The sequence below is a fragment of the Nipponia nippon genome, unplaced genomic scaffold (assembly GCF_047370975.1).
Source record: "Nipponia nippon isolate SJK-2023a ecotype South Korea unplaced genomic scaffold, ASM4737097v1 scaffold_29, whole genome shotgun sequence".
Taxonomy (NCBI): Eukaryota; Metazoa; Chordata; class Aves; order Pelecaniformes; family Threskiornithidae; genus Nipponia; species Nipponia nippon.
In genome coordinates, this window is record NW_028262346.1 from 5,857,505 (window position 1) to 5,879,787 (window position 22,283).

At 41.1% G+C, this 22,283-nt stretch overlaps 1 protein-coding gene across 1 annotated transcript in view; it reads left to right on the forward strand.

Moving 5' to 3' along the window:
* The window catches only part of LOC104021079 (urea transporter 2), a 345,395-nt gene that overhangs the window by 178,443 nt on the left and 144,669 nt on the right, over positions 1 to 22,283 (forward strand). The window contains exon 2 of the mRNA XM_087763649.1: positions 18,327 to 18,432. The gene's annotated coding sequence lies outside the window, so the exon portion shown is untranslated. The remainder of the gene's footprint in view (positions 1 to 18,326; positions 18,433 to 22,283) is intronic.

Sequence of the window (22,283 nt, forward strand, 5' to 3'; positions counted from 1 at the left end):
GAGGGGTTCCCAGACATGTTGCAAATGAAGCTTGTTGAGCCAGAGCTAATTGTGCTTTTCTGTGGCAGGTGTGCATTTCCCGGCAGACCCCAGCCTGCAGTCTATTCATGAGCTGCTCTCCCCACAATCTTGCCTTTGAGGCCCCCAAGGCCAGGTTTCAAAATTGCTTCCTTCAATTTAATCCTGAGTTCAATAGAACTAAAACAACAATGGAAATCTCAGCGGTGGAAAGTGCAAAAGTAAATTGCTGGTATAGCTTAGAAGTTAGAGATGAGCTGTGCCTCCTCTTCCTCTGTTGTCCTGAAACTGCAGGGGCTGATTTATATGTATAGGCAGATCTCTACTTGTGAGCAAAATCACGCAAGCTCACATCGCCAGGAATAACACCATTACTTTTAATGGAAATAAGCCATTCATGACCAAAAGCTCTGAAATAGTTCCACACAATGTGTTGAATACATAAAGTCTAAGGTTTCCTTCTAAAGAAATATGCTGGATTTTTTGTCCCAATCCAAAAAAAAAAAAAAAAAAAAAGAGAATTATTGTGTTAGGCTTTCTTTTCCCTGTGAAAACCTGTATCTTGGAGGCAGCAGGTACTGGTTATAAAAGTATCAAGGAAAAATTATTAGTGAATAAGACTGTGAATAACACAGGAAGGAGAACTCTTGTCAACAGATAATAGTAATTATTTCAAAGTTCAGTTCACAAACAAGTTGAATCAGCAGAAATAATCAAGATCCCCAGCCAATCACAGGTTTTAGTTATTGCAAATGATTAATTACAATGGTTTCCCTATTTAATTTGAAATAAGCCTGAATCTGCCCAACTGCCAGGGTTATAGGTCATGCGCTCATAGAAGAGCAAACTACTAAAACCATGGGTCTCCTGTTTCATAAAGAAATGTTTGAACAGGATCTCTTACAAAAACATGGGAATAGGACTAAAACCATGAGCCCTGTCTGTATGTATTAGATACATGCTGGCCCTGATCTTATATCACTGAAGTCAATAAGAATCTGGCTAAGCCACTTGTGTGGAGTAGGTTCTTGGCTGAGTTTTATATTATTTCCTTTTATTTTCTAATATTCTTGTCCAAAGCTTTATGCTGTGAGATTTGTAATTGCAACAAAGAAGATTAGTTTAATATCAATTTTCCATCTGTGTTAATACATGTCTCTCAAAATATAAGAATAACCTACTACTTGGATCAAATTCTGAGGTACCTATAAATCAGTGTGGAGCAGCCCAGAGAACATAGAAGGTGCTGTAATATGAAGCGTAATGAAGAGTAATAGAGGGAGGACTGCAGCAAAAGAAAAATGTGCGCCATGGCACACACTGAAGGAAGCATTTGTTGATTTTAAATGACATCTCCTTGCCCCTCTACAGTGCAATTCATACAAACTTATAATACATACCCAGTCATATGAATAAATAAACAGGTGCCAATATGATTGACTTTTGGAATTGGGGGTCTGTAGACAACTCCTCAAGATTTTTTTTGAGAAATTCCTTCACAGCATCATAAAAACCCATATATTGGTGTCAGATGAGGATGCCATCTCACATCAAAACACGAGAAAGAGTAACAAAAATAAATGTTTCTTCATCTGACCACAATGAATACCCAGGGCACCTTGGCAACGATGTAAGTGAGTGAAACACAGGTATCTGTACAGGGCTTAGTGTAGGTACCTGAAATGTTGGTTCCTTCTTCCATGAAGGGCTGATCTCACAGTTTAGAATAAAATAAATGTTATAGGTTTGCAGCCAGCTTCTAAACTCATGCTCTTTTTTGATGAAGAAACACATCAAAACATTGCATTTCAAAACTTCTGAGCACCTATTTCTATGATTTAGATTCAGTCTGCTGCTGAATATCATGCTGCTATTGCTGCACTTGTAGTTACAACCCAAGATGGAAAAAATGCTATTTCTCAGCTGATTATTTGACTTTCCCTTTCAGTTGTTTCTTTCAATTTTATTTTTTTTTAGTACCAAAGCTAACTTGTGTTATAAGGATTCATCTCTTCTTTATAGAATGAAAGAAGGTGAACAAATAGAGACATAAAAAGGCAGGAGAATTTAGCCCTTCTTTCTCAAGTTCAAAGCCTGCTGATGTGCTTACATCAGTGATCCTCGGTTACTCTAGCTTGGGAATCATGGTATGAATTGTTCCTGCAGTACTTCCCAGAGACCCAACTGTATTGGCTGTGCTCAGTACAGACTTAGACTTGCCCTTTCTATCATGAGCTTACAGTCTAAATGGAGATGGTAATGAGTAAGAAGGGAAAACTCTCAACAGGTCATTAGGTTTAGAATTTAAACATGGATCTTCCAGTGCAACGTGGACTGGATCCATTAGCCCTGCTTTCACCTGTCTGCTGAAGATATTTGGAGACCTTATAGATATGATTGTTTACTCAGCTTATTACTAAAATCATTACCAAATTCTGCACAGCCTATTAAGTGTTCAGGTACTGTGGTAATTAGCTTAGTCTAAAATCCTAACCAGATAAAAAAGACCGACAAAATGACCTTTAAGTCCCCTTGCCTTCATTTTGGCATCTTATCAGCATTTTACAGTTCCTTCTTAATGTGTGACAGTTTAGAGAGTTTCATAATTCATTTCAGCTATTGAATCCAAATATGAAATTACTGGAGAAATATTCACAGCCACTTTGTCCAGAGAAATTTGTATTTTGAGGCCTTAAATGGGTTCATCCATGGCAACCATTTCTGATGACTCAAATGGTATCAAGATCACAATGAGCAGCAAAATATAGTGCACAGTGTAGCTAAGCCATTCTTAAAATTACTGTCCACAATTTAAGATGAGTCAGAGACAAGTTCTTCTCCTTCTGTCAAAATCAACATCCGAATCCTTTTCAAATAGCCTTCATGTTCTTTGGAGTGACTCCTCTCCTCCCACAGGGTTTGTTGGCAATTCAGTGAGAGTTTAAAGCACTTTGGGTAAGGGTCTCCCTGTAATGCTCTTACTCACGAGGTTGTGGGCAGGGTTGTGGTCTATCCTCAGGGACACTCTTCACAAAGCAGAGAGGTGAGCAGAAGACATCACAGTGGTGGGAGTAAAACAAAGCAGTACTGATAGCTCTTTTTTAGAGGTTTGATCTCTACTTCTCCATGCACCAGAGAGTCTCATGCTGTCAACCTTGAAGGGGGTGAAGAGTAGAGCTATTTCACCAGTGCTGCTAGATTTGAGCCCTTAACTTGGATTGAAATTTGTAGATGTTGAACTTTTGATTATATGTCAACATTTGTAGAGTGGTAGAATCAAGAGGTGATGCCTTTGCTCTTTAAGGGAATTTCCTGTAGCTTTTTGCCATGTTTTTTTTCTACATAAGACCAGTTCCCTCATTTAAGGTGAACAGTGATCAGTTCAGGAAAAAGATGTTTAGCAGTAACCATGAGCAACATCCACCTGCAATGCTGCTGATGAAACCTGAATAAACCTGGTCTGAATCAGTAGAGATTACTCACCTCTCTTTTGAGAAATCCTTTGACTTGAACTGCACTCACCTACTGGTGGAAGTACCACCCTACTGTAGCACCAAAGGTATCTGAAGCAATAAGGTTGTCTAAAACCTCTGGTTACCTAAAAGTCTCAAGCTTTAGATGCAGCATCCTCCTGAATGTAATCACTGTCTAGTAGAGCTGATGGCAGAGAGTCAACACAGTTGTATAGTTCTGGCATGGAGTTAACCTCTACCAGCCAGAGAGGGATGTGGATGGAGCTCGTATTGCAGGATGTCTTCAGAAGCAAAGCATAAGTATTTTTTCAGTTCTGAACAAATTATTGTGTGGTGTAATATTGCCATTGCAATTAAACTGTTGGGCCTGAAACCTCTGGGTATAAGTGCTGTGGATTTCACCTGCTTGTAGATAGATAGATTCCTTTTTCCTTTTCCTGGAACCTAGTTATGGCAATGACAGATAGAGAGAGATACTTTCGTGATTTATATCACAGCTGCCACCATGATATGTGATTGCTTGTGGTAGAAAACATGGATGCCAGTAATCTAAGAGTTACTTAGATTCCAAATCCTATAATGTGTTGGCAGAAATCTTATGACTCCATTAAGTTGTGTTATACTGTATGGAAAATAGACATATCAATCATCTTCAGTTACATATTTAGAACTTGTGATATTTAAAAGAACAATGATCTTTAAGATATAAAAATAGTATACTCAATTAATCTATTCTGCTCTCACAAACTTAGTTCGAGTTACATGGCAAGTGAAATTGTCCAAGTGATTTAAATCCACAGCAGGGAGTACTAAAATTAACATAATACTGAAGGTTGGGTGAGAATAATGTGCACACATGATGGAGCTGTGATCTGTCCCAGAGCTTTGTGTAGCCTACCAGAAACAAAGACAAAGTAAGGGAGTGCTGGGTCATGCAGTATGAAAATGACTGATGTTATAGGTCCTCATGTCTTTCTCTCCAAGTCGGTATCCGCGACTGGAGGTTTGAAACCCATGAGCTGAACTTTTCATTGCAGTTAGGGAAATCAAAGCAACTAGGCAAGAAAAGGTGGATAGACCACATGGGGGTGCACAGAGAATTGTGGTAAATGCAGGATTTTGGAAGCTGAACAATGAGAAGAATCGATGATACAGAGGAGGAAAAGGGCAATGGCCATTTGTCCTGGAGGATTCTAGCTCCAGAGGCATCATGGTGCAGGATATTTTTATTTTCTGTTTGTCTCCATCATTCTGTACATAAAATCAGGTGTTCAGGGACAAGGGGAACACTGCAGGAAAAGCAACTTTCTTTTCTTTGGTAATGTTAAATAAAAGGGGGGGAAGGGCCAGAATGAAGTAGGAAGTGCCAGACTGGATCAGACACATGGACTAGCTAGTACGTATCCAGTCTCCAGCAGCAGTCCGGGCCAGATGCCTCCGAGGAATGTGTACTAAGCCTGCAGAAGGCAGATGTTGGGTAATCTGTTCTCAGTGAATGTTTCATTCTAAATTATAACAGTTACAGAGTGGTCTAAACCCTGAAACATGAAAACTTACATCCCTTTTGCACAGATTTTCTTAGCTTTATTTATGATCATTCTGGATATTCCTGTTAGTTGTGGAAATCTTACTAATTTCTTGGCCCCAATGACATCTTGTGGTGAAGAGTTCCATAGCCTTGTGCCAGAATTTCAGCCTTTTCTTGGTTTTGAATTTCTTTCCTTTCCATTTATCCAAGTTTTTCTGTTTCTAGTTGTTTCGCATAAATGTACATAGTTCATGGTTTATTCTTGGATTTCATCTTTGTATGTGCCCCAGAACTAGATGCTGAACCTCTTTAATAATGAAAGGTTTCATGGGACAGACTAAATGTCTCTACCTATCTACAAAGTCATAAGTTCATACAGTTACATGTCTGCCTGTGCAGTTGATGATTGTCATTACAAACTTCATTTCATCTATTTCTGACAACCAGGATGTGAAAGGCATGAGTTCAACTCTTTCTTTGTACAAGAAACAAGAATTTTACTTTTTCCTGTGTCACTTATCTGGACTGTGTCATATCTCTAAGGGTGGACACAGTTCCCATGTACAGTGATCCCAGACCTTCCTGTTTCACTTTGCATAAAAGGATGAAGAATTCAGATGGTCCAGAAGAGGAAATTTAGGTCAGTTATTTCAATGTATTGCCCAAAGGCATTTTAATACTAGGGGAAAAAAAAAACAAAACAAACAAAAAAACCATCAACAATAAAAAAAACACCAAAAACAAAAACAAACAAACAAAAAACCACACAAAAAAACAAAACAAAACAAAACAAAAAAAACCCAAACAAACAAAAACATGAAAAGGCATACCTCAGGATCCCAACTTTCTCCTCCTGTTTCTGGAGACCTTGTAGTTTGCATGCAAAGATGCAAACAGAAGTCCTTTGCAGGGAAAGACTAAGGTGGGATCTAATTGCAGTCTTTGACTACCAAAGAGGATTTATAGGAATGACAGACCCAGGCTCTTCTCAGAGGGGATCACCAGATGCAGCAAAGGAAATACCCAATGGATATAAGGAAATTTTTTTCACTTGGAGAGGTTATACATGGAAGCAGGTTGTGCAGATCTCCTTCCTCAGAGATTTTCAGAACTCAGCTGAAAAAGGCCCAGAGCAACTAGATGTAATTTTGAAGCCAAGCTTGCTCTGAGCAGGAGGTTGGACCAGGTTACCTTCATAGGTCCCCTTCCAACCTGAATTATTCTATAAATTTATGATACTGTATGATTCCTGCTTCAGATTAAGCTACCTGAATTTTGTTGAAGGTCCAAAATGCTATGTAGGATTAAACTCTTTAGAGCCCCAAATCAGGCCTTTAGCTTCAAAATTAAACTTCCTCTCAAGAGAATTAAATGTTTCAGAGGAAAAAAAAATGTATTTAGGAAAATCTTGCCCTCCCACAAACATTGTCCAATGCTAATTAAATTCTGTATTTGATCTTCAGTCTCTACTCAGTGATGAACCTGCTGTCATGAGAGCCTGACAGTTATTTGGATTTATGACTATAAGGAAATTTAAGGCTGAAGAGAGATCAAACCAAACTAAGTAAAGCAAAAATAAACAACAACATTGTATTTTGACTATAAATTGAAAGCATCAGAAGAAAGAGCTCAGATTTGATGAGTTTGGTTACTCCAGCACGTGCTTATCTGAAGCAATAGAGTAATTCTATAATTATACCTATATCTCTTCTACTTTTGATAAAAACCAGTGCTTTGGCACTGATTAAAACCTCCTTCCTGATAATTAAGGGAGAAAAAAGGTCTGAGGTATTTTTTTCGTACAAAATCAAGTTGAGAATCCCAGAAATAATTGTCTACACCAGATAATGTAGCATGGTTCAAAGATCTTAGAGCCAGCACTCAGTGAAGTGTGTGCACCCACACAATACAGCTCAGAGGTGCTAAGGGTGTGTTAGATTTACATATAGAGAAAGTATCCACAGTGCAGATCTACTTCAAGTCCTCTCAGAAGGGATTGTTAACAGTGATGCTGGTTATGGAACAGGCTTGGGCAAGGGCATCCTCAGCACCTCTGCTTTATTCACCTTTGACTCTCTGACCATAACCCTCAGTTTTAGCATGGTCACTAATCTGCAAAACATAATGGCATGGGGACATCTAATCCTGTTGTTAACTGGTGAAACAAGTTCAGGTCACTACATCCCTTGGAGATTTGGTGAAGAACATTGCAGAGAGCAACATTGGTGATGAATGGGTAGAGTGATGGTGTAATTAAATCTGACATATGTTGTTATAAATCAAAAGTGACAGAAGTCCCAGAATTATTTTAGAAAGGTCTGTGCAGTCTGGAATGTCCAAGTCTTTCAAGCAAAACATAAACCCAAAATCCTGACCCTTCTTGTCTTTAATAAGCCTACAACCATATTTTAAATAATATGGATGTGAGGACTGAAGGCAAATAATTTCTTGATCAAGGGCAGCAAGATACACATTAAAAAGAATGGGTAGATCGAAGTTTTCCCTCTCCTAAGGATGCAATATAAAGTTTTAATCTAAAAAGCAACTCTCATCATCAGGTGTATAATGCTGGCACCTGGACTTATTTCTGTGCTTCCAGAAACAAGGGAAGGGGATGCTGATCAGATCTTTCAAAAATATATTAAAAAAAAAATACTCTAGCCCCTTCCAGAACTTTTATCTCAAAAAGATGGAAAACCTGGAGACCCTGTGAAATCTGTTAGGGACTTTGCTGATGTTGCTAGTTATCCATGAAAGCTGTTCAGACTCTGTCCTGAAAACTGTAAGAATAAAATTCATAGGCAGGCTGTCTGTCTGGAAGTCGTATCATGACCTCCTTCCTCCCCTGATTTCCCCACAGTCTTGATTGGAAATAGCATTATGCAGTGCTTCCTGCTCTGAGGGGAGGGTTGGATTAGGTGACCTCCAGAAGTCCCTTCCACAAAATTACTGCAAGATTCCATGATTCCACCCTAAACAGTTGTGTAATAGCAAGAAGCATCCATCATACTTGGCCATAATTCAGTTTATGCTTTTTTCCCTAGCAAAGATTGAACTAAAGTATGATACAATTTTGCAATTAAAATAAGAAGCTTTAATTAAATTGTGTTCTCTCCTTTCTCCTGAGACTATACAATCTTTGAGTTACCACTGACAATATTTCACACTGATACACCACAAGGATTTATTCTTAGAATTTTTTGTTATTCTAGTTCTAAATGTTCCATGAGGAGAAAGGAGTGGCTTCAAAGTGAGATTTCTATGTTTCCTAAAGTTTTAATCTACTAAGATTTCCAAGCACTTACTAGCTGTAAGAGGTGAAAACAGGAAGGCCTAATGGTAAGATTTATAAAATCAACCGAATGTTGACTTGCAGAATATTAGTAGTCCGTAAATCAAAAGTATTTCATCAGGATGTATATGCCTGTCTTTAGTCACTTCACCTATTTTTCCATGATGATCAGAAAAGCTACAGTATCTTCTTGTTTTTAATAACATTTTTGCTGACAAAACAAAGCAGTGGTTTACAAACATTGTCTCTTTCCATTGAAGTCATGAAGACCCATCCTATAACTTTCCTCTAACAAATTGATCATCTTCCTGAGTTGTCAAGAGCTGAATATTTTTTACCAGGCCTGCACTAACTGCCTTACAAAGTACTCAGGATTGGGTATCAGTCAAAACAAGCATATGTGAAAATTTACCATTTTAGCAGATGGAGTCAGAACGGTTCACTTGCATACAGTAAAAGCCTTAATATTTCCACAGCTGGCAAGTTTCCTGTGGTCTAAAGGATTGGAGCTTTTGCTTTTTGAGACAGAACTAAATCAAGCTTTAATTCAGAAAATATTTTGTGTTTAAAATCTCAAAATCCTTTAGAGGTCTTTCCCCCCCAGAAGACAAAACCAAAAGTTTAGGCTGTTTGGGGGGAAAAGTGTAGATTTTCTCCTCTGCCCCATCCATCCTGAAGTGAAAGCAGTGATATAGTAAAAGCTCAGTTTTGGCTTCTGTACCTTTTTTTACAATCAGGCTTTTCTTGATGCTGCTCTTTGGCCAGAGATCTCACCTCTTGCCTCTCCTGACCAATATAATTGTGTCAACAGAAGTCTGCAGTACAGAGGAGATCAACTTCTGAATTTTATTGTGTTGCTTCTGTGAAGTTCAGTGTAACAGGAGAGTGTGTTATGAAACCAGCCATCAATATTACACAGTTATGAGTCATTTAATATACACTGATTTTGTCAAGAGCAAAAGCCCTTTCTTGGAAACACTTTCTGTTGGAAAGTTAACTATTTCTGATAGCACGTTCTTAAACTAGAATTGTCCACAAGGAAGTCAAAATCCTGTTATAACACCATGTAATTTGAAGCGTGTTTGTTCACACATTGCTTGACAGTCAGAATATTTTGAACCAAAAGAAACTTTGTCAGAGCTGAAAACTGTTATGGGGCTGCACCAGTTTCAAATGGCATTTCAAAGGAAGGGTTAATGCTTCTCCCACTCTGCGTGACTTGGGGTTTGCAACTGTGGGCTTTGAGCTTTTGCCCTGACACAGAGGTGGATGAAGGATGGACAAATCTTGTTCAGAATCAGGCAGAACAAAGTCCTAAAAATTTGCCCCATGTCTGTGTTTTAGCTACAGGATACCACCTCTACTTAAGCTATAAAGTTCAGCTTTCCTTCAGAAAGTGTATGTTGCCACCTCCATGCTGAAGTCAAATGTCATGTTGTCTTCCCAACAGGATCTTCCTTTGAAGCAGACAAATACCAAAATTGAGAAAGTTGCCTTGAAATGGATCTGTCACTATCCAGTCCCCTCTGTTTGAGTATGACCTGCTCTTTAACCACAGAGGTGGACTGGGAGTCTTGGGTTCTAGTCCCAACAGTTACCACAATGATGTTTTGCCTGCTACAAAAAAAAGTGAAATAATGTTTCCTCACCTTTTGTGGCTGGGTGTTGTTCAGAGAGTACTTTGACACTTCCAGCTATGTGTTTTATTATTCAAAAGCAGTATTTCAAAGCAAAATTACTTTCATTTGTCCATCTTCCCTGTTTTCTACAGGCTGCTGTTGTACTGCTGTTATGCCCTGTAAAATCTCTGGTCATACTGCTCTCCAGCTAAATAAAAAAGATTTGTCCTACTGACTGTATGTTGAAATTACAGTTGTAAGATTGCCTGACTAAAGTCTAGCCATATTCAGGCAAATAAATGACCAGATTTCACAGATGCTATCCATGTATATGCTCACAGTCTAGATATGGTAGTTAATTCTTCTTAAATATAGTAACCAGAGAAACCCCCGCATAGATCTTTGTGTTTGCTTTATACAGTCCTGAAGTATTTAGTGTAATGCATCAAGTACTTTACACTATGCGAGTGGACAGTTTTGGCCCTCTATATAGATAGCAGCTTGTGAAAACTTCGGAAATATTAATCACTTCTCTCTACAGCAACCCAGCTGACACACTTACTGGGACTCATGACATGAAGATTCAAGGCTCCCAATGGACTCAAATCTTGCTTCTTTACTATCCCAGCCATCTAAATCATGGAGATTGCATGGTCCCAGCTATACAGAGAAGATGATGCCTCTCACCCCAAATCACATGGATGTAAACGGGCCAAGCATTCAGATCTGTTGTGTCACACGTCTGCTTCATCTTCAGTACTCATACTATACTCAGTTTTGCCACTGTTTTCCATTCAATTGGAAGACGTTAAAAACAAAACCGCAAGATCAAATTGATTTTAAGTTGTTCTTAGCAAAAGGAGGCTGAAATAAAAAAAATGAAGCACTGAGTCCTTACTGAGTACAGTCCCTGCTGAACCAGGACCACCTGCCTTCATCCTAGATTCACTCTGGCCACTCTTGCTTTCCCACCACCTCTAGCTACTGGTGTTAGATATCAGACACCTTCTTAAATTTCCACAGATCTCCTGTTTCTTTTCTTTAAAGAAAGCACCCATTGATGCAGACAGCATTTTTCCCTCTGGCTAGATAACACAGGACACAACAGTGAACCTCCAGAGAGCACTGGGCTTGACAGGGAGCTGGCTCCTTGTACAGTATTTTAACAGACAAACATGCAAGGAAAACAAGGACAGTTATCCTGTGTAATGAAAGCTCAATGATTTAAAAAGCAGCAGTGTGTGCGTGAGGACAGGAAGGGAGGCTGGGGGATGGGATGGCAGGTTTCACTTGCCAGACCAGGGGTAACAAAAAATTATCCTGATCCAATAGACCATGTGAAAAGATATTACGGGTGTATGAAAAAATTCTTTCAGGGGGACAGAATGTTTTTTTTCTGCCCTTTCTCTAAATCCCTGTTATTTTCCTGTTCTTTGCTTGCATCTGTTAAATGCTGGAATGTCTGCAGGGACATTTTGAAAAGCTGCACAATGTCAATTAAATTTGCCGAGCAGTATATCTTTTTGGAGTACGTGTGACCTTTTCTGTTTGTCATTTCCTGGGCATCACACCAAGTGATCCTCTTAGGATGCGGGCTTTGTGGAGCAGGCCCACAGCAGCAGGACTGCAGGAACTGCAGGTTTCTGGGACTGCTGCCAACCTCCGGATAATTGCCATCAGCAGGAAAGAGCTAGAAAAGCTTGGCCGAGTCCATCTTTTACATATAGATTGACCCCTTTCTGCCACTGCAGAATCACAGTCAGAGAGAAACACATATCCAAAAAGAGCGAGAAGGGAGGGGAGGAGGGGGAGGAAGGAATAATTACAGCAGGAAGGCTACATCTGATCTGAACAGGGGAGATTTGGAGGTTACACTCACTGCTTCGCCATCGCCAATATTTTTAACATCTTCTGTTTTAAGACAGATGAATCTGAAAATGAAGCTTAAATGCTGAGCTCTGTTATAATAAAACTGGTGCTTTTGTGAAAGCAGAGTCAGTGCTCTGAGAGAGGGGTGGGAAGGGTGGGAATTCAATACCTTCATGCAATACATCTGCTGGGAAATAATTTGAACATATATGCAGCAAGCGAAAGAGAGAGAATGAATGCATGCTGAAAGCCACTGCAGGTGCTTGGAAAGGAGATGGGGGACAGCAAAATGAAGGAGAAAGGAGACTGCATGGCCACAGTTCAGTAGCTAAGCTGAGATGTTTTAAAAAACAGTGAGAGCCACATTGCACCTTGTGCAAGCTGGGAGTGGAAAGCAGTGCCCTTAATATCCCTATGTCCAGCAAGTGGTTGACTGGGGTAAGTGGTGGTGACGTGGCCAGGCAGTGATTTCAGCAACCAAGACTTCAGATGCATTGCCTCCTCCGTGTGCTCTCCCACCTCGGTGCTACGTGCAGGGTTCAATGTCAGTGCTGCTAGTGAATACCAGCAGTGACTGCAGTGCAGGTGCCCACAAGCTCAGCATAAGAATTTCCAGATGAGTGCTGGGATCCCCAACATTAGCCCGAGCCACCTGCCTTGGCATATCTCAGTAGAGCTGAGGCAGGCAATGGTCAAAGTCTGGCTGAAATATCAAGCCTGCCCTAGGCAATCCCAAACCATGAGGTCCAAGTCCAGTTCTAACTCCAGTAGGGAATGGAAAGAGGCGAGTGGGTTAAAGAGGTAAGTGGTTGTCCCTTCACTGCCGTTGTGTGCCCTGCTAGGTAGGGGCACTTTGATTCTGCATCCTCTCTCCTCTCCTGGAGGAAAATCCTTCCATCACTCACTGAAGTACAGTTGTCATGTAGAAAAGAGCAAGTCCGAGCCACAAAAATGCATAAAATGTATAAGCTCTGAAAATCAAGATTTCTACGGAAAATAAAGCTTCTGGGACAGAATCTCTCTGCTGTGTGTTTAGGTCAGTACAGTCCAGTAAAGTCTCTATTAATATTAACATGTTTGATGCTATGAAGGATATAAAATCCAAATTCATTCATGAGCAATGCTCCTTTTTCTCTTTCCTCACCCATGATATATCTCTCAGTTGCCAACATAAATAATACTTGGGTTACAGTAATGTCCTATGGCTCCAGACTGGGGGAGCTTCAATGCATAAGGTGCTGAGCAAACATGTATAGAGGCATAATCCTGTCAAATGTGATACAGGTCATATAATCTGTAGCTATATTCCTCTCTATAGAGAGCACACTCAGCTCGGCAAATGCCTGGCCTGCTTCTGTACGTGACACTCAATATGTCAGCAAGTGACATCTCGTAGATGACACTTTATTGGTAGAGCAGATGCTGGTGGCAAGGACTATATTTAAAAACCAGAGGTCTAAAAATGGCTTTGCAAGGCTCTGTGTTTAACAGGTCTCAGTAATTTCCAGATCAGATTTGATTCTTTTACAAGACACTTCTCCCTTTCCTCCACCACTCACAAACTCTTACCAGAATGAGCAACACAAGGGGTGGATCACCAGCAGAAAAGCCACGCAATCTGGGATACGAAATCTATATCATTCGTATGAAAGAAGATGTGCGTGTCAGGAGTTTCCAGAGCCATACATTACAGGGCATTTTTTTAACAGAAAAGTAGGAAAATTCCCTGTAAGGTTAGCATTGCAGCAGTTTCTATTTGTCATAGCCCCAAAGTTGCTGTAGACAAAGGCAGAGGAATACATCACCATGAACTAAGCAACAGCGTGCATTTTCAGCATGTCACCCACTCTGTGGTAGCTCTGCCTATATATACCTAACCCTAAGGAAAATGTGAGATAACCTGCTCCTGGACTGTCACGAGTAAGGGCATGTGTATGGTGCTCTCCAGAGGATAACTGGATTACCCTGGGGTCACTTGTCTGTTTGCCCTTGTCCTGCCACATTTCTACTCATAAGCCCCCTAAGCTGTCAAAGCAGTTTGCCACTCTAGGCAATAGGGATGTTTCCGAAAGCCAGAGGGTAATTTAGGGCTGATCAAATGATGTCCAACCACCAGCGCACCATCTGCAATGTTTGGGAATTGATGGCTGCCTTTAAAACTGCACTTCTGTATGAAGATATTTTCAACTATTAAGATCCAACACCATGTTGAGACGTTAAGTGTGGGTTTACACAGAAAACATCCTAGGCAAGCCAAAAAAAGCAGTTTAGGCCTTTTATTTTCTCCCCAGGATGCAAGTCTGAATTTTTTTCTGGAGACAACCTCTATTTGATCTACCTGTGGATATGTGCTGGGGCAAGAAAAGGTGACAAGATGCTGGTCTGCTGGCCACAAAAACCGGTACTCTCTGCTCAAATTAACTTGAAAAGCATTGTCAGACCTCAGCTTATAATATGTTATTCAATTACGCTTTCCACATAGTCATGGTTTAACCCCAGCCAGCAACTAAGCACCACATAGCCGCTCGCTCACTCCCCCCACTGGTGGGATGGGGGAGAGAATCGGAAGGGTAAAAGGGAGAAAACTCATGGGTTGAGACAAAGACAGTTTAATAGGTAAAGCAAAAGCCGCGCGCACAAGCAAAGCAAAGCAAGAAATTCATTCACTCTACTTCCCATCGGCAGGCAGGTGTTCAGCCATCCCCAGGAAAGCAGGGCTCCATCACGCGTAGTGGTTACTTGGGAAGACAAACGCCATCACTCCAAACGTCCCCCCCTTCATTCTTCTTCCCCCAGCTTATATACTGAGCATGACGTCATATGGTATGGAATAGCCCTTGGGCCAGTTTGGGCCAGCTTGGGCCAGCTGTCCTAGCTATCCTCCCTCCCAGCTTCTTATGCACCTGGCAGAGCATGGGAAGCTAAAAAGTCCTTGACTAGTGTAAACTCTACTCAGCAACAACCAAAACATCAGTGTGTTATCAACATTATTCTCATCCTAAATCCAAAACACAGCACTCTACCAGCTACTAAGAAGAAAATTAACTCTATCCCAGCTGAAACCAGGACACGTGCTGCTTAGAGTAATCCTAGTCTGAGTGTGGAATAAACTTGAAATTTAAGATGTCTGGAAACGCATTTATTTATTCCTTGGAAATTAAACAAGCTTTTTTAAATGAATATGTGTTAAGAAACTATATATTGTGGCTGGAGGAACCGTCAGCATCAACAAAGTCATTCACTCCTGTGGGCGACATGTAAAAAGGAAGAGACCTCTATATTTCATTTTGTTTCCTTTTACCACCTCCATTTACAGCTGAGGCATGTAAATGATTTGAATAGTCTCACTGAAATCAGGAGGACCACTCATGGGCTTACAGGGAGGCACGTGATGGAGGGCTTTACCAAATCACCCTCCAACACCAGATGCTGGAAGACGCAGTGTTGGTAGCTGTTGGCAGCTGACCTGAAGAAGTTAAGCTTAGCAGTGAATGGTGCCCCCAGGCTCTGCAGCTCAGCTTCGTTTCCTCTCTTTAGCACAAAATATTTTAAAAGAAACTGAGACCAACAGCTTTTCTCAAGCCAACAAAAATAAAATGGCTTGCAGCAGGTGAGGTGCAGCATGCCTGCCTAACTCCAGGCTGCTCTGCCAGGGAATCAGGGGGTTGGATGGTGGATCAACAGCAATTGAAAGGTGGGCACAGAGGCAATAGAACTGTGGCTGAGGTTCAAACCCAGAGCAACGAGACATCCATGAGAACAATTGCAATTGTCGACAGCGGAGAAATGCAATTCATGGTTTGCAAATGCATCCACACTCCTTAAAATAAAATAAAAAATGTCACACACAAGCAAATCCCCCAGCTCTGTTAGCCTGGCCAGTGAATGGCTGCCCATGAACCAGCTATATAATGTTGATATAAACTCCACAGCTCAGACAAGATCCCCTGGATGGGTTTGATTAAGGACTAGTGCATCTAGATGTTTTCATTCTTTGGTGTTGTAGAAGTGAAAGTGTCTCCCCTCCCTCCTCTTTCTTCCTCCTCCAATCTTCAGCTACATTTTTAATACTTTTTTTCATCTCATTTTATTTGTGCGTATTAAAGGAGGCTTGCTGTAGACTCCTAAACTGAGGAGAGAAGAAAAAGAGGAAATGCCAACACATCAGCCCACAAATAGCCAAGCCGCTTACAAACTTGCTCATAAATAAACTCTCGGAAAACTTCCCTCCTCAGTGGAAATCCCAGGCTCACCCACTTAAGTCCTTCCCAAAAGCAATGCAGTTTGCACTGTATTCTGCTTGTGTTAACAAATTTAGGTTGTTCCAGGCCAAGAAACAGGGAAAAAAGAAACCCTTACAGCCCTTTGGAGAAAGTGCCCCTTTTGGAGCTCCCTTAATGTCAAGAAAGGGGGACTTAGTCTAGAGACACTTGAGTTACACTCTGCTGCAGCAGGGAAGTCTGGCATGGGGTCCACCCCTGAGACAGCAAAAAGTGACCTGGGATTATTTTCTTTTTTAAATTATTTATGAGAAAAAGTCTTCCCCCCCCCTGCAATTCTTTGTCAGGTTCCTCCTTGCAAGACCATCCAGACAAGAAACACCAACCTACCCTGCAGCCTGTACTGCTCTGGTCCTCTTCCTGGGACAGGTGTCAAATACAACATTCTCCCAAGCTGGTTTCTGCCCATACACCCAATCTACCTGAGATACTGAATCACCCCCAGTGAATCTGCTTTAGTGCCCTATTTGCATCTAATTACCCATAGTCACTTCTGCAGATCCACCAATACTATCATCTGCTCATATAACACCCTTCAGTATTCAGGATGACAAGTTACTCACTCCTTTCCATCTGAATTCCTCCTTACTGCTTACACTGTCATTATTTGTTTCACCAAAGGAAGGAAATGAAGAATCATCCGGTTGTTTTCACTGTCCTGCATCACCCTTCCACCTCTCTGTCTTTTCATAACATTTCTCATATTCTTACACACAGTAAGAAAGACATTCCCAAAACCAACACAAAAATAGAAATCTACACTAGTACTGACTTCTGCTCCATTGATTTTTAGGTGCTTCTTCTTGAGCACTTTTGGAAAGTCCAACTACTCAAAACATCAAGTACCCCATTCTGCAAACCAAGTGCCTTGCAGACCTGGCATGCTGGTTGTCCCAGAGCAGAGGCACCCAACATCACCAGTCACTTTGCAAGAGCTACACCAGTAGCAATGATACCCACATATCTTCCCTTTCCAGCATATAGGCTCCCTCTTTGTGCAAATGGTTGTTTCAATTTTTAGCTCAAAGTAGGTGCCAAGCTGTATGTGTGAGCAGAGCATCATCTATGGGTTTGGATTCTGCATGTTTTGAGGCAGAGCTGTATGGATGTCCAGGAATACAGGATGCTATGACAGGCTGTATCTGGCATATTTTCTTATTGTAAGTTATGGTCATGCAAGAGTTGCTCCTGGACAGCAAAGAAAGAAGTCTGTTTATTCACATTTTTCCCAGTTGCTGCAGAAAGAGAAATCTGGGAGGTAAGAGAGGCTGTGCTCTCCCTAAGGAGCTCGGATCATGTTCATCTGTGAGATCTGAAGTGCAGGGAGGGGATGTGAAACACTCAGCAAGAAGAAGGTCTGCAGAAAAAGCCAGGTCTAGGCAGAACATCAGGCTTCAGATGTGAAGAATAGGAAAAGGCTTGTACTAGGGTCTGGCAGGTCTGATGCAGAGTTTGTCACCACTCAGGAGGCCACTAACACTGGCTGGATTGAGAAAACACTAATGTGTGACAATTCGTTAGAGTTCTTTTTTTACAAAAAAAAATATTATGAAGAAGAGTTATAAGATGTGTGACCTATTCCCATAACTATCTCCATCCTGCTCCTCATGCCACCACTTAAGTCTGATACCAGGATCAAAATATTGTCACAGCCCTGTACACATGCAAGTGATCTATAGCTCTGATGTGAGTCAGTGAGTCTGTTAGCTCCCTGGAAACTGGTGAGAAGACACTTGTAGGTGCTCCGGAAACTTTTGGTGAGTTCACATTGACCTTCAAGGTTACAAGAAAACCAGAAATCAAGCAAGTCACTTGTGGTTTTGCAGCATAAGTGTCACATGTGAAATCTCTTATTCTCTCATCTGTTTTGGGGTCCTTTTTTTTCTCTTTTAAATAAAACAAATACAAATAAATCATCATTTTATTCCTTCTTCTCAAGGGAACTTGGCTGATGGAGAACTGAATTAATTTAAAAATATTGAAAAGTTGCTTTCTCATTCATGCTGGGCTAAGTGTGAAGATCTTACCTTCTTGTTCTCAGCTACATAGGTACCTCCTTTTCTCATGCAATAAATGAACAAACAAAAAAACCTACCCATTACCTCTGTCCCCTTTGAATTTCCCTGCAATTTAGGAGAGGTAAATAATGACCTACTGCAAAAGCGGGAAAGAAATTACAGCCAAAATGGCAAAAGCAAAATATTTCTCCTCTAAACATGTTGGTTTTTACTTTGTATGTCTTGGCAGCCTAACCCGCTGAAAACACCCACCTGAATTCTCTGCACTCAACAGAGCAGCCCAAGGATAAACCCTCCAGTAAATCCTATGTGACTGAAGCTATAGGAGCCTGACTGTGAGTAAAAACATTTTAAATATGATTGCTATACCTGTTAGCAACCAAAGAGCCCTTTTGGAGCAAATAATTTCCAAGGAAACATCTGAATCCAATCATCTAAGCCTGGGAGCCCACGTCTATGTAATACCACTGCTCTCGCCTCCACGTTGTCCGTCCCCTGCCTCAAAAGAAAAGAATTTACCCTGTCCATCTATCATTTAAATGGTAATGAGCTAAATGAATTCCACCTCACTTCTGAGCTTCAGAGCAAACTTGGGTTTATTTATTCATTTAAAGGCACGGGAATAAGTTTGACATTGCTGAACACGTCCCAGATTTATGGAAAATAAAACTGTACTAATCTAGTGTGTTTATTAGCTTTTCTGTCGGATGCCTCCATGAGTATCCAGAGATGTGAGTTTGCCCTGCAGTTCTGTTCTGACTGGAACAGCATCTCCTGAAATGTAAATGTTATCTTAAGGTCATATGCTAATGAAAACCGCTGTTTTGCCAAACTTTAATTTCTTGGTGATTTGACAAAGCAGCTGCTGTGCAGTTATATGGCACAAGGAAGCTATTAAAGACAGATGAGTTACATGCTTGATTTGGCATATATTATATTGCTTCTAAAGATAAAAATTAAGATAGACGATTATTTTTCCTGATTTAACTGAACAACTAAAAGATCTCTCACAAATATATGTACTGGAATGATGCTTCTAAATGAAATTGTTCATCTACACCTTATGTAGTCCTCCAAGTGCTTCTGTGCATGCATTTCAAAGGAACAAAGTAAATATCCTAATGCCTGATATAATTAATTTGTAGCATCATAGATTGGTGTTGAGAAAAATTCCTGATTTGGAGGAAAATGCAGAGATTAGACAATTGTATATGTCATGTGACGGTAAGCTCTGCAGCTGGTGTACATTAATGAAAATAAAAATTACAAGGTTTAGGTAATCAACAGCTGGTGTCAGCTGGTACAGTACCACATCAGTGCCTCCAAGGTCTGTGAAGATTATTTTTTACCATCTGAAGGATATCTTGCATTGGCCAATGTCAGAAGTATGATACTGGAGGCTTCTGCTGCTGCTTTGGCAAACCAGTATGATGCTCACTTGGACGAGTGGGGAACACGCAGTGTGGGGTAAAGACAGACAATAATATGACATGTTTTAGGAGGTGGTGCTGTCATAGCTAGTCATTCAAGGCTTTTTTAGTGTGTGATAAAGCACTGACAGGGAAATCATGCTGCAGGAACGTAAGTTTTGGGTTACACGAAGATCTGCGTCCAGGAAGAGCTGGAGTGTTGGAGTTGCAGCAGGGTTTGGTTTCTACATTTGAACTCTGAGAAGTCGGTTCTGGAAGCAGAGATGTTCCTGGGAGCTCAATGTCTGGTGGCGGACAGAGAAGGAAGCGTTGCCCTGCACATTGTTTGGCCTTCATCTTGCAAGGATAAAGGTCAATTATTCTCAGAAAAATATCAACAATGTTTTCTCTCACTAAAAATTGCTCTAGTTCAGGAATACTTTTGGTACGTTGCAACAAAGAATTAAAAAACCTAGAGTTTGGGATTTCTGTGGCTTCTTCTCTTCTGTTTTATTTTCCTCCCTTCTTAGTTATGAAGTTCAGATAAGTTCCAAGTGAGGAAGATAATTTAGCATTTAGGATAAGAATTTACTTGTGCAGTACATCCAGCATTTATTTACACATTAACCCTTGCATAGCCAACGAGGTAGGAAAATTGTCCCAGTGAGAAATAAGCATGAGTAATAAAGAAGAACTTGCTTTCAGATCAGAAATATAACTCAGAAAGAATAAGATTCATCAATATTCAAGCCAATGAAAGATATGTTTCCCTAAAAATTTAGCTAGTAGGCTGTCAAGGGATTTCCCTGTCCAGCTGACTGACAACTTTGATAGGTCACATCTCAAAATTTAGTTTCCAGATCAAGATCTGGGATCAAAAAGGCCTTCTGGATATATTTTAAAGAGGAGGGATCATAGAATCATAGAATCATAGAATCGTCAAGGTTGGAAAAGACCCTTAAGATCATCGAGTCCAACCGTCAACCTATCACTGCCAAGTCCATCTATACCATGTCCTTGAGCACCACATCTATCCGTTCTTTAAATACCTCCAGGGATGGAGACTCAACCACTTCCCTGGGCAGCCTGTTCCAATGCTTGACCACCCTTTCGGTGAAGAAGTTTTTCCTAATATCCAACCTAAACCTCCCCTGGTGCAGCTTGAGGCCATTTCCTCTCGTCCTATCACTCGTTACTAGGGAGAAGAGGCCGACCCCCACCTCGCTACAACCTCCTTTCAGGTAGTTGTAGAGAGCAATAAGGTCTCCCCTCAGCCTCCTCTTCTCCAGACTAAACAACCCCAGCTCCCTCAGCTGCTCCTCATAAGACATGTGCTCTAGACCCTTCTCCAACTTCGTTGCCCTTCTTTGGACACTCTCCAGCACCTCCATGTCCTTCTTGTAGCGAGGGGCTCAAAACTGAACACAGTACTCGAGGTGCGGCCTCACCAGTGCCGAGTACAGGGGCACTATCACCTCCCTGGTCCTGCTGGCCACACTATTCTTGATACAGGCCAGGATGCCAGTGGCCCTCTTGGCCACCTGAGCACACTGCTGGCTCATGTTCAGGCGGCTGTCAACCAGTACCCCCAGGTCCTTTTCTGCCAGACAGCTCTCCAGCCACTCCTCCCCCAGCCTGTAGCGTTGCATGGGGTTGTTGTGACCAAAGTGCATTACCCGGCACTTAGCCTTGTTGAATCTCATGCAGTTGGCCCCGGCCCATCGATCCAGCCTGTTCAGGTCCCTCTGTAGGGCCTTCCAGGGATGTGTGAGTGTGAAGCATCTGTGTGTTTAGTGATATTGCACCATACATTTCAGAGATGTGTGGTCCACCCAGCCAGCTGCAGACAAGGAGGGATTTCCCTGGTTTGGGACAAAAGAGACTTTTTCTGCTAGGCATTGTGTGGGACTTCATTTTTCCTCAAGGAAATCTCCCCAGTTTGCTTGTGACTGGCACTAGTCTACTAAGAGACCTCAGGAACAGCAACACACCTTGCTATATGCCTCAGTTTCCTAAAACAGGATTATTTACCTTCCTTATAAACCACTTTTTTGTTTACCAATGAAAGCTATTTATTAATATCTTGCAGCTCCAGCTGTCAGCCCAGCCAGTTGACCTGCTGCAGTCTCCATGGGATGGGAACAGTCTTGCATGGCATTGCCTGTGCACATTGCCTGGTGTAGCAGTTCTTTATCTCAGTAAAGACCTCTACCACGATGAGATCATATTGCATTTGTATGTCTCTTAACAAAATTCAATTCACATGCTGAGGTTTCCTGCTCTTGCAATTTACTTCTTTGAATTAGCTAAGATACCTCCCTATGACACATAATTCTTGTGAAATTTGTTAGCTCTCCTTAAAATAAGTAAATAAATAAATATGCAAGCTGGAATTCATTACTGAAATAGAGTAACAGCCCAGCAGAAAATTCAACAATAAAACATCCATGTTGTAAAACATCAATATTTGCAATAAACCATGAGCTGAGACAAGGCATAGTAGAATAACTTCTTCCACTCATGAAATACCATATCCTCATGACAAAAAAACACAGCAAGACACAAACAGAGCTAAAATGGAATTACCAGTGCTGCAAGATACCTGCACGGCACCTTGTCCTTGCTTAATGTAATTCCTCTTTGGGCAGAGCACATTCCTTCCTCAGAGCTCAAGGTATGGGAAGGAGAGATCATAAAAGGAGTCGAGTAATGCAGTAAGGCTTATGTGCATCTATTCTGTGTACAAAAGTTTATGCCACCCTCGTGGTCCCAAAACA